This window comes from Salvelinus namaycush, chromosome 13 (genome assembly GCF_016432855.1).
Source record: "Salvelinus namaycush isolate Seneca chromosome 13, SaNama_1.0, whole genome shotgun sequence".
NCBI lineage: Eukaryota > Metazoa > Chordata > Actinopteri > Salmoniformes > Salmonidae > Salvelinus > Salvelinus namaycush.
Genome location: NC_052319.1, coordinates 45,158,821 through 45,170,319, shown reverse-complemented (window position 1 = coordinate 45,170,319; position 11,499 = coordinate 45,158,821). Strand labels below are relative to the sequence as shown.

The 11,499-nt window shown below is 38.6% G+C and overlaps 1 pseudogene; it reads left to right on the top strand.

The window, feature by feature from the left end:
• The first annotated feature begins 390 nt into the window (after window positions 1-390).
• Window positions 391-10,112, top strand: LOC120058546 (annotated as a pseudogene).
• The last annotated feature ends 1,387 nt before the right edge of the window (window positions 10,113-11,499 follow it).

Below are 11,499 nucleotides of genomic sequence, written 5' to 3'. Positions count from 1 at the left end.
GATTATCATTCTGTAAAATCACAGGGATCTGGGCCTGTTCCTGGGAGAGCAGATTATCATCTGTAAAATCACAGGGATCTGGGCCTGTTCCTGGGAGAGCATTATCATTCTGTAAAATCACAGGGATCTGGGCCTGTTCCTGGGAGAGCAGATTATCATTCTGGGGTTATATCATTCTGGAAGGTGTTCTTAATGTTTGGTAGTGTTTTACAATTGGCAAATTGTGAGGTTCCGAACTGGGCACGTGAGACTGTATCTCCTCCTATGTTATAGTGATGTGATGATTTAGATTATAATAACTTTAGTTCAAATACAGATAAATTGCTGTTATTCTGTATTTTCAATGAAATGGTTTAGCTTTCATTCTCTTTTATTTCAGGGGAGAAAGAAATGGCTCATGAAGATGGATCGAGGTGTGACAACATTACTTCAGCCTTCGGTTTTGAACTTATGAAGGCCTTCATTTTTCACTTGTTATTGCACACTTGCAGTACTACTTTGTAGTACACTGTACCACAATACTATAATGCTAATATTCAGAATTTTATGGTGATGGTGATTATTTATACATTGGTGATTATTTATGCAGTAAATTGTGTGAAATGTTGTTAATGGTGCAGCTTTAACATTTTTGGGGAATACATTTTCTCGTCCCATGTACGCCAAATTATAGTTAGTTACTAACCAGAAAAACGGTGTAAAATAATCAATTTAGCCATGAATGTCTATCATCAAATGAACCATTCATAATGGCATTGTTTTGTACCCCTGACATTCCATTAGGATGTTCCAAGACCAGCTGGCGGAGAAGGTCCGGCCCTTCATAGACTTAATAGACGACATGAGATCCATCGGGATAGATAAGGAGCTGCCACTGCCAACCATTGCTGTGGTGGGAGACCAGAGTTCAGGAAAGAGCTCTGTGCTTGAGACCCTTTCTGGGGTGGCGCTGCCCAGAGGGACTGGTGAGATTCTGTATTGTTTTCTGAACATACAAAAAGTATTGAAATCAATATTAGCATTTTAAATGTCATTCCTAAATCACACAAAGTCTGTGAAAGTGGTTGTGTAACTGAGACATGATTTGGGCATTGACTAGTTTTTGGTTTGAAGATGCTGAAGTTGGTGATTGATGCCAGTGGCTTGGTAAACAATCCTGAAGCAGGTTTTCACACTGACCTTGTCCATAGACGAGGTCAGGAAACAGACAGTACAATAGGACCACAGAGACACGGATATTACTGAAATGTATAGAATCTTCAAATTAACTTGATAACCACAGAAAAACTTTGCAGAAAATGTTAACTGTACATGAGTTTTCTAACCATTTAGTCAGACACTGTAAATGTCTGACATGCTTTCTGAACATTAGAGCAACCTTGTTGTCTGTAGCCTGCAGAAGATTTTATATTTATCATGAAATCCATGTCCCGGTCCATTGTTGACTGTACTGTCATATTGTATTGATTGTTCTGTAATACAGTATAATGATAGGTCATTGGTACTTCCTTCTATCCAGGTATTGTCACCAGGTGCCCACTGCTACTTAAACTCTGTAACGACAGGACAGTGAAATGGGAGGCTGTCATCTCATACGGAGGAGGGAAAGTCATTGAATTTGACGAACCTTCAGAAGTCGTGAGACACGTTGAACAAGGTGAGATGGGAACAAACACACAAAAACACACACAAACACACACACAAACACACACAAACACACACATTAACCAGTGGAGGCTCCTCAGAGGAGGAAGGGGAGGACCATCCTCCTCAGTGAATTTCAGAAACATTTAAATAGCGAAACATTTAAAAAGTTATATTTTTTAAATAAAACTATACTAACTATAGCCCTATGTCCACCCAATCAAAGGATCAGAAAATGAATCTATTACAGAGTGCATAATCTACAGCTAGCTAGCCCTGCAAGACATAACATGTGGTGAGTAGGTTACTGAAATAGAGAGAAAGACAATAGGAACTGTTTTGAAAAGAGAGCTAGCTATATTTCATATTATTTTCACTTTCACGTACTTAGCTTGCGAAGTTAGCTAGCTAGTTTAGCCCACTCAGACACCAGGCTCAAACAGAGAGGGATGGCTATGGCTATCCAACGAAGTAACTCTTCCAAGTCAAGGTAAGTTTAATAAATTGTTAGCCACTGATGCCCTCCGATGTAACTGCTAAAACTGCTTGCTGCTGACTGAACACTGTACTGCATGATTGTAGCAGGTTACTAACGTGTTAGCTCTAGTAGCTATGTTGACTATGATGATATAATATGGTGACATCAATGTCGGCTGTGTGTAGAGCTGATATGAAGGTTTGGCTTGGAAATGTTTTTTTTCGTCTGGTCACAGACAGCTGATGTGTTGTGCACTGAAGTCAACAAGCGAAGGGTAAAGGTGAGAGGAGGGGAGCGCGTAGATGGGAGGAGGATGTATATATACACTGATCAAAGGGATCATGCTGTTTGTATGTGGCTGCTATGAAAGTGAACTGTGATTGCGTGTGATCAGGGGTGTTTTCATTACACCAATTCTGTTGAAAAATGTTTTCTTAAACGGACGCAAACGGAAACAAACAAGGATAAACATACCTGAATTTGTCCAATAGAAACTCTCGTTTGCAACTGTTGGACTAATGATAACACCCTAGATCAGCATGATGCAGCCAGAGTGTGCGAGGTGGTATTGAATGTGTCAGTGTCTATCACCTTGACTACTAAACATTCTCTCAACTTCTGCACCTGCCTTGTAAACTTTCATTCATAGGTTAGGTTGTAGTATGATGAGTATGATGTACTAGCCTAAACCTATTGATGTTACACTGAGCTGTGTGAATGGAATATGAATGACAGTCATCCAATATGCTGTAATAGAAATAAGGCCATGCTCATAAAAAAAAGATATTGTTCTTCCTTATCTTAAACGGAACATACTGCCACTGACATTGACATATCTATTATCATTTATTGTGGAAAAGTTTGTATGGTATTTACCATAGACAACTACAGAATATATATTATAATAAGATTAGCTTTATCTGGGTATAAGACAGACAAACAAACAAATAATAAACACATCAATATTTTCCCATTGATTTAACAGCTCAGAATGCGTTAGCTGGAAAGGGCGTGGGGATATGTGAAGACCTGATCACTCTGAAGATCACATCCTCCACGGTGTGTGACCTCAGTCTGATTGACTTACCAGGGATCACCAGGGTGGCTGTGAAAGGACAACCAGAAGACATTGGAGTCCAAGTAAGTCTGTCGTTAGAGTATAGCTTTTGGACTTTGTCCAGTACATTGTTTGGTTATCTCATGACTCTTGTTCTCCTCTCATGATTCACTAATGATGAATTATTTTAACCAGGTGTACAGACTTGTTCCCATAACTGCTAGCAAGGTACATGTAGCTATGATGGTTGATTCTGGTGAAAGGTACTTTGAATGTGTTGACTTTGAGGAAGATTGAGCTTCAGAACCATGAAGAACAGAGTGCCCCACACAGGGCGATATCACGGTAGCAAGCGGTCTGATACCCTCTCTGTCACGCCCGCTCTCCCTCCCTGGCGCCAGGCTACCCGTCATCATACAAACATGTTACAAACACGCACAGATGCGCTCATTGAACTCACCTGGACTCCTTCACTTTGTTGATTATCTGTTATCTGATATATCTGTCTGTTCCTTGGTTGTGTTCCCTGTGTCCGCATTGTTCCGTGTTGTTATGTGTTCCTGTTCAGACGCTGTTCCTGTTCCGTTTCATGTCCATCAGCTATTAAACCATCTCCTTTACCTGTTTCTCATCTCCTGCCCTAACAAGTGCTCCACACAGGGCGATATCACAGTAACAAGTGGTTTTATACCCTCTCGTGGATTAATCAAATAACTTGATCAAAGTCTTGAATCCTGACTGCTTTGTCACATTCTTCTTCCTTTTTTTGCTAGATCAATAATCTCATTTCGAAATTCATAAAGAATAAGAGAACCATTATTTTGGCGGTGGTACCATGTAATGTTGACATAGCAACAACAGAGGCCCTGAAAATGGCACAACAAGTGGATCCTGAAGGCACAAGAACTCTGGGTAAAGAAATTATATAGATACATTTATTTTTTATACGTTTTTTGTATTAGTAAAGTTCTCATAATGCTTTTCATTTGTCTTCAAGCCATTCTGACAAAGCCAGACCTGATAGACCCGGGAGCAGAGAAGAATGTGTTGGAAATTGTCCACAATAGAGTCATCTTTCTCAATATGGGTTATGTCATTGTGAAATGTCGTGGTCAGAAGCAAATTGATGAAACATGTCAATATCCCGTGCGATTGAGGAGGAGTTGGCATTCTTCCGAAATCACGAGCACTTCAGGTAAAATGTCTTCTTGCCATGTGTTAAGTAACTTGCATCTTTGTTTTTGATGGCTTCACATCTGAAAATGTTCAGGGCCCCAAACTGTTGGTTTTAGGATTTTATGAAAAAAGTATATTTTTCCAGATATCCTTTGAGAGTAGTTCCATATTGTGTTGATGAATGAGAGTCCCTCTCCTCCCTTCTCTTACATTTATGCATATTGTACTTTTTAACATTCAAAATCAAATAGCTAAATGATCCTTGGTATGATCATAAAACAATTCCATACGTTATCTTAGCAAATATCTCTAACTTAAACAGATGCATTTATTTTGTATTATGTTAATTAGATATATGTGGGGGCGTGACCATTGTAGGCCAAAGGTTATACCAAGTTATGGCCAATGTTTGGGATGAAATAATGTGTTTGTTATTTTTCTCTCCTTTTCAATGTATAGCTCCCTCCTGCGTGAGGAGAAGGCAACCACCACGTGCCTAGCCACCAAGCTCAGCAATGCCCTGGTCAAACAGATCAAGGTTAGTCCAACCACATACCTGATGGTCATCTGTTCCTACTACACCCAGTGTACACTGGAAAACATGTGGTCTGGTACCTATTAACTTGTATGTTTGCTCCTGGTCAGAAATCCTTGCCCCAGATGTCAGAGAAGATAAAGGAGCAGCTGGGGGAGGTAAAGCATTCGTTGAGTCAAATAGAGGGCGGGCCTCCAATGGAACCTGAAGAGAAGAGGAAGTACCTCATTCAGGTGAGTACATTTTTCATCTTCCATCTTTCAGCTTCGTAAACCTCTTCTGTACACAATCTCTATAAAAATGTATGATGTAGGGTTGGAAGCCATACTGTTGCACAGTAGTCCAGGTGTGTTATTGTCATGGTTTGGTAAATTGTCAGGAGAATGTCCTATAGAGAATTTGGGCAATGGTACCTGGTGTAAAGGCATCAACTCTATTTCACATCCTCTGCCATTTGGATTGGTCAGATTTGCAACACAGGTGTAAGAGTAGACGCACTGTCCAGAAAAATAAATAAAACAGCATTATAATGTTCTCAACACTCCAACTTCCTCCACTCTCCTTCCTTAATTTCCCCTGATTATGTTTGTCACAAGGATAAACATTACTTTACCTTGATAGCTGATCTTACAAAAACACTTGGACAAGCCAGTGTAAGATACTTATTGTTTAATATCTGTAGAAGACGTAAGGATGGATGGGTCTTGTGGAGCCATTTCATTAAACAGTAATCCAAAAGTACTAAATGTTAAACATTTAAACAGGTATGTTTTATTGTTATGTTTCCATCTTCAGGTCATAACAGAGTTCAATGAGCAAATTACCCAACTGTCCCAAGGGGATATTATCGTTGAGGAAAATCTGTTTGAGCTCATGCGAAAGGAATTTACAGAGTGGATGGAACGTCTCAAAAATGCCAAATCACATTGTAGGTACAATTTTGAATAACCTGGGTATTGCTCATCATACTACCATGTCTAACCAATAAATATTTATGTTTCTAAATATCCCTAATATTTACTGATATAGTTAATATACTACTAATAGTTATGTCATACAACAGTGATTATAATCTCCAATGAATTATTAACATTGTTTTCCTGAATTTAGACCACAAAGTAGTGCAACAAGTGGTGGATGAATATGATCAGGAGCACAGGGGAAGTGAGCTGCCAGGATTCAGTAACTACAGGGTATTTCAACATGTTGTTCAGAAACTAGTGTCTGAACTTAAGAGACCAGCTATGATGACACTACAGACAATCAGAGGTAAGTGACCAAAAGCCCTTGTCTCGTCTACTCCATCTCTCCCCCTCTGGCGCTTGTTGTCACCAGTTTATTCATTATTACGCAAACCTGCCATCATCGTTGCGCCTCATGAGATTCACCTGGACACCGTCACCTTCCTGATTACCTCACTTATATCTGTCACTCCCTTTGGTTCTTTCCTCAGGCGTTATTGTTTCTGTTACTGTGTTTCATGTCTGTACGCTACTCATGTTTCTTGTTTTGTTTCATGTTTGTTGATTTATTAACTTCTACTTGCACACCATCCCGGATCCGGGAGCACCCCCCACAGTAAAAAAGCTGACTAGCATAGCCTAGCATAGCGTCACAAGTAAATACTAGCATCTAAATATCATTAAATCACAAGTCTAAGACACCAGATGAAAGATACACATCTTGTGAATCCAGCCATCATTTCTGATTTTTAAAATGTTTTACAGGGAAGACACAATATGTAAATCTATTAGCTAACCACGATAGCAAAAGACACAACTTTTTTTTCTCCATCATTTTTTTCCTGCATAGGTAGCTATCACAATTTCGACCAAATAAAGATATAAATAGCCACTAACCAAGAAACAAATTCATCAGATGACAGTCTGATAACATATTTATTGTATAGCATATGTTTTGTTAGAAAAATTTGCCTATTTCAGGTATAAATCACAGTTCTACATTGCAGCTGCAATCTGAAATAGCGCCGAAGCAGCCAGAATAATTACAGAGACCAACGTCAAATACCTAAATAGTCATCATAAAACATTTCTGAAAAATACACAGCATACAGCAAATGAAAGACCAACATCTTGTGAATCCAGCCAATATTTCAGATTTTTTAAGTGTTTTACAGCGAAAACACAATATAGCATTATATTAGCTTACCACAATAGCCAGAAACACAAGCCATTTCCCAGCAGCAAAGGTTAGCGATCGTAACAATCCAGCAAAATATATATAATTTTTGACTAACCTTGATATACTTCATCAGATGACAGTCCTGTAACATCATATTACACAATGCATATAGGTTTTGTTCGAAAATGTGAAATCCAGCTGAAATCAGTGGTTATACATTGTGCTAACATAGCATCTTTTTCCCACAACGTCCGGATATTTATCTGCCACTCACATATTCTGACCAAATAACTATTCATAAACATGACTAAAAAATACATGTTGTTTAGGAAATGATAGATACACTAGTTCTTAATGCAATCGCCGTGTTAGAATTCTAAAAATAACTTCATTACGACATCCAGCTTAGTTATAGCGAGAGAGTGCCCAAAATCTGGGCGCAAACTACTAGTTCACATGTTCGACAGATATATGAAATAACATCATAAAATGGGTCCTACTTTTGATGATCTTCCATCAGAATGTTGTACAAGGGGTCCTTTGTCGGGAACAATCGTTGTTTGGTTTTAGAACGTCCTTTTTCCCTCTTGAATTAGCAAGCACACTAGCCAAGTGGCGCGAAGCTCTCCTTCCTGAACAAAGGCACACAACGCAACACGCCTAACGTCCCGAATAAATTTCAATAATCTAATAAAACTATATTGAAAAAACATACTTTACGATGATATTGTCACATTTATCATATAAAATCAAAGCCGGAGATAGTAGCCGTCTATAACGACAGCTTTTCAGAAGGCAATCCCAGGTCCCTCCTCTCGCTTTCCAGGAAACAGGAAATGGGTGACACGTCATGCCAAGAGCTTTTATTCCACCTCAGACCAAGATAAACACTCAATTTCTTCTCTCACTGCCTCTTGACATCTAGTGGAAGGTGTATGACGTGCATGTATACTAATACATATCATGCCCATTTATAGGCAGACCCTAGAACAGAGCATCGTTTTCAGACTTTCCACTTCCTGGTCAGGAAGTTTGCTGCTAAATGAGTTCTGTTTTACTCACAGATATAATTCAAACGGTTTTAGAAACTAGAGAGTGTTTTCTATCCAATAGTAATAATAATATGCATATTGTACGAGCAAGAATTGAGTACGAGGCCGTTTGAAATGGGCACCTTTTATCAGAGCTACTCAATACTGCCCCTGCAGCCAGAATAAGTTAAATAAAAACATTTTGTGGAATATATTTACCAAATACATTTGTCTCTTTTAACATCTCTTCACCAAATACATTTGTCTCTTTTAATATCTCTTCACCAAATACATTTGTCTCTTTTTATCATCTCTTCACCAAATACATTTGTCTCTTTTAACATCTCTTCACCAAATACATTTGTTTTGGTTTTTCAGAGATGGTGCAGAAGCAATTTGATCATTTGTCCAAAGAGAGCTTTAAGAATTATCCTTATCTTCATCAAGTCTCAAAGGTAATGACAATTGTAAACTGTTAAGCGCTCTGACATTATAATCATACAATTCTCAATTCTGTGATTTTAGGCTGAAATGGAAATCTTAGTTAGTGGCATTAGCAAGAAGCAGGGAAACATGAGGCAAAGTACCACTTAAAAATCACAATGTATTTTTATGAATAATTCCAATTTACAGGTTGTCCATTGTAGGATTGTAGCTTGAAATGTTCAAAATAAAACACCATAGGATACTTAGAGCATGTCGAACTGAACTTTGTTCTGAAACAGTAACAGTATTTCACTGCCTCCCTGCATCCAAGATGCTTTATGTCCTCATGGAATCTTCATCTTTGTTTAAACTCAGAAAAAAATTGAAACAATCCAGGAACAGCAATCAAACATAGTGAAGGAGAGGATCGTGGAGCAGTTTGAGATGGAGATGCAGGTCTACACACAGGATGAAATCTTCAACAAACATAGTCTAGAGAAGGGGGAAATAGCAGAAGTCAAAGAGCAAGACACCAGGAGCAAGTACCCTGGGCTGCTCAAGGCATACTATGAGGTACAATGCAACACATCTACTGTGCAGTATGTATAAAGTGTTCCAGAAATAAAATCTTATTAAATAAAACTGCAGCAGGGCCTCCCGGGTGGCGCAGTGGTCTAGGGCACTGCATCGCAGTGGCCTGTAGGGATATCCTTGTCCCATCGCGCACCAGCGACTCCTGTGGCGGGCCGGGCGCAGTGCGCGCTAACCAAGGTTGCCAGGTGCACGGTGTTTCCTCAGATACTCAACTAGTCTAAAGAAGGACAGTTTTATTGCTTCTTTAATAAGGACAACAGTTTTCAGCTGTGCTAACATAATTGCAAAAGGGTTTTCTAATGATCAATTAGCATTTTAAAATTATAAACTTGGATTAGCTAACACAACGTGCCATTGGAACACAGGAGTGATGGTTGCTGATAACGGGTCTCTGTACACCTATGTAGATATTTCCAGCTACAATAGTCATTTACAACAATGTCTACACTGTATTTCTGATCAACTTGATGTTACTTTAATTGACAAAAAATGTCAATGTCAGTGGCCCCAAACTTTTGAACGGTAGTGTACATTATATAGCTCTGCTCCAGCCTATACTATGAATCCATGACATCATCAATGGGATGATCAGATCTGTAATTAAAGCTTTTTGACAAATTTTTAAAACATACATTGTTGTGGCAGGGTTGCTTTGTAGTATATTGCATTTTGCAGACCAATCCATCTCTGATGTCTATATGTTCACCTTGCTGACAATTTGTTGTCATTTGGTAATCTTTTGGTTGCCTTGTGGCCATCTCATCACTTGTAGCCCTCACTCTCCATCCCACCTCACCTCTCTCACAGATTGTGGTGCAAAGACTGGCTGACCAGGTGCCCATGCTGATCCGTTACTTCATCCTGAAGCAGTCAGCCAAGATTGTGTGCAGTGAAATGCTGGATCTGCTACACAGAGATGACACTGATAACATCCTACAGGAGGATTCAGAGATCGGACAGTATCGTGCAAAGTTGCTGGCCCAAGCGGATCGCCTTATACTGGCCAATGACAAAATCAGCAGCCTCTGAGTTGGTGATGTCTTGTCAGTTACAATATTCAGAGATGTTGCCAAAAAATGAAACCGGTTTATAGAAGTATGACCAGATTGTTGGAAAGGTCACTAATGGCCAAATGCAATTTATTTTAAATAAGGAGTAAAATAAGATGTATTTTGTATATTTGTATTCAACAAATGAATAAGAACGGCTAAGATCAGTGAGATGCTGTACAGACGACACCAGTAAAATCCTACAGGAGGAAACGTAAAAGGCCGGAAACGTAAAAGGATGCGGGACCAAGCAGATCGCCTTGATTAGTAGACTGTGGTTTACAATTTGTCAATGCAGAAATTCTGAGATGTAGCTAACAAAGCCTACAATAATTATATATACTTTTGATAAGCATACAGAACATTTTATATGGTCTAATGCTTTAATATTTAATCATTTCTGACGTCTGAAGACCTATTCGTTATTTAAAAAGGCCCTTTTAATTTTTTCTGGCTTGCCGTTCCAAACAAAATTGAATATTTTTTGTTTATATAATTTAAAAAGCAGGTCACGAGGTGTAGGCAAAACTATAAGCAAATAGGTAAACTGTGATATGACTAAAGGAGGGACTAAAGGAGGGAGAAATCAGGGAGATTTTTCCACAAATAGACAGGTATTTTCCTTTCCATGGTTGCAAGATCTTACCTATTTTTGCTAACTTTCTATTTCTTTCTTTTGGGATTTGTATACCGAGTATGTCCACATCTCCGTCAGACATTTCATTGGTAAACTACATGGTAATGTAAAATTTGCTTTTTTTTTGTGATCCAATGCATAATATAATACATTTATCATAATTTGGTTTTAATCCAGAGAGGATAGTAAAATAATCTAGATTGTCTATGAGGCCGTGGAGAGATTCTAAATGTGGTTTTAAAAGAAAACATGAATCATCAGCGTACAATGACACCTTAGTTTTTAAACCACAGATTTCTAATCCCTTAACCTCTACAGGATGGGTGTCCCTATACTGTGAAGGTTGAGCTAACGTGCGCTAATGTGATTAGCATTCAAATGACGTTGTAAGTAACAGCAAACCTTCCAGGACATATGCATGTCTTATATGAAAGCTTAAATTCTTGTTCATCTAACTGCACTGTCCAATTTACAGTAGCTATTACAGTGAAAAAATACAATTCTATTGTTTGAGGAGAGTGCACAACAACAAAACACTTTCATCACGGCAACTGGTTCTATACATTCACATCTGAAGGTAAATAATGTACTTCCATTCAGTAATCTAGCTCTGATTTGTCATCCTGAGGGTCCCAGAGATAAAATGTGGCATAGTTTTGTTTGATAAAATCAATTTTTATATTCAAATGTATGAACTGGGTTCTACAGTTAGAACCCCTGCTGTTTCTGG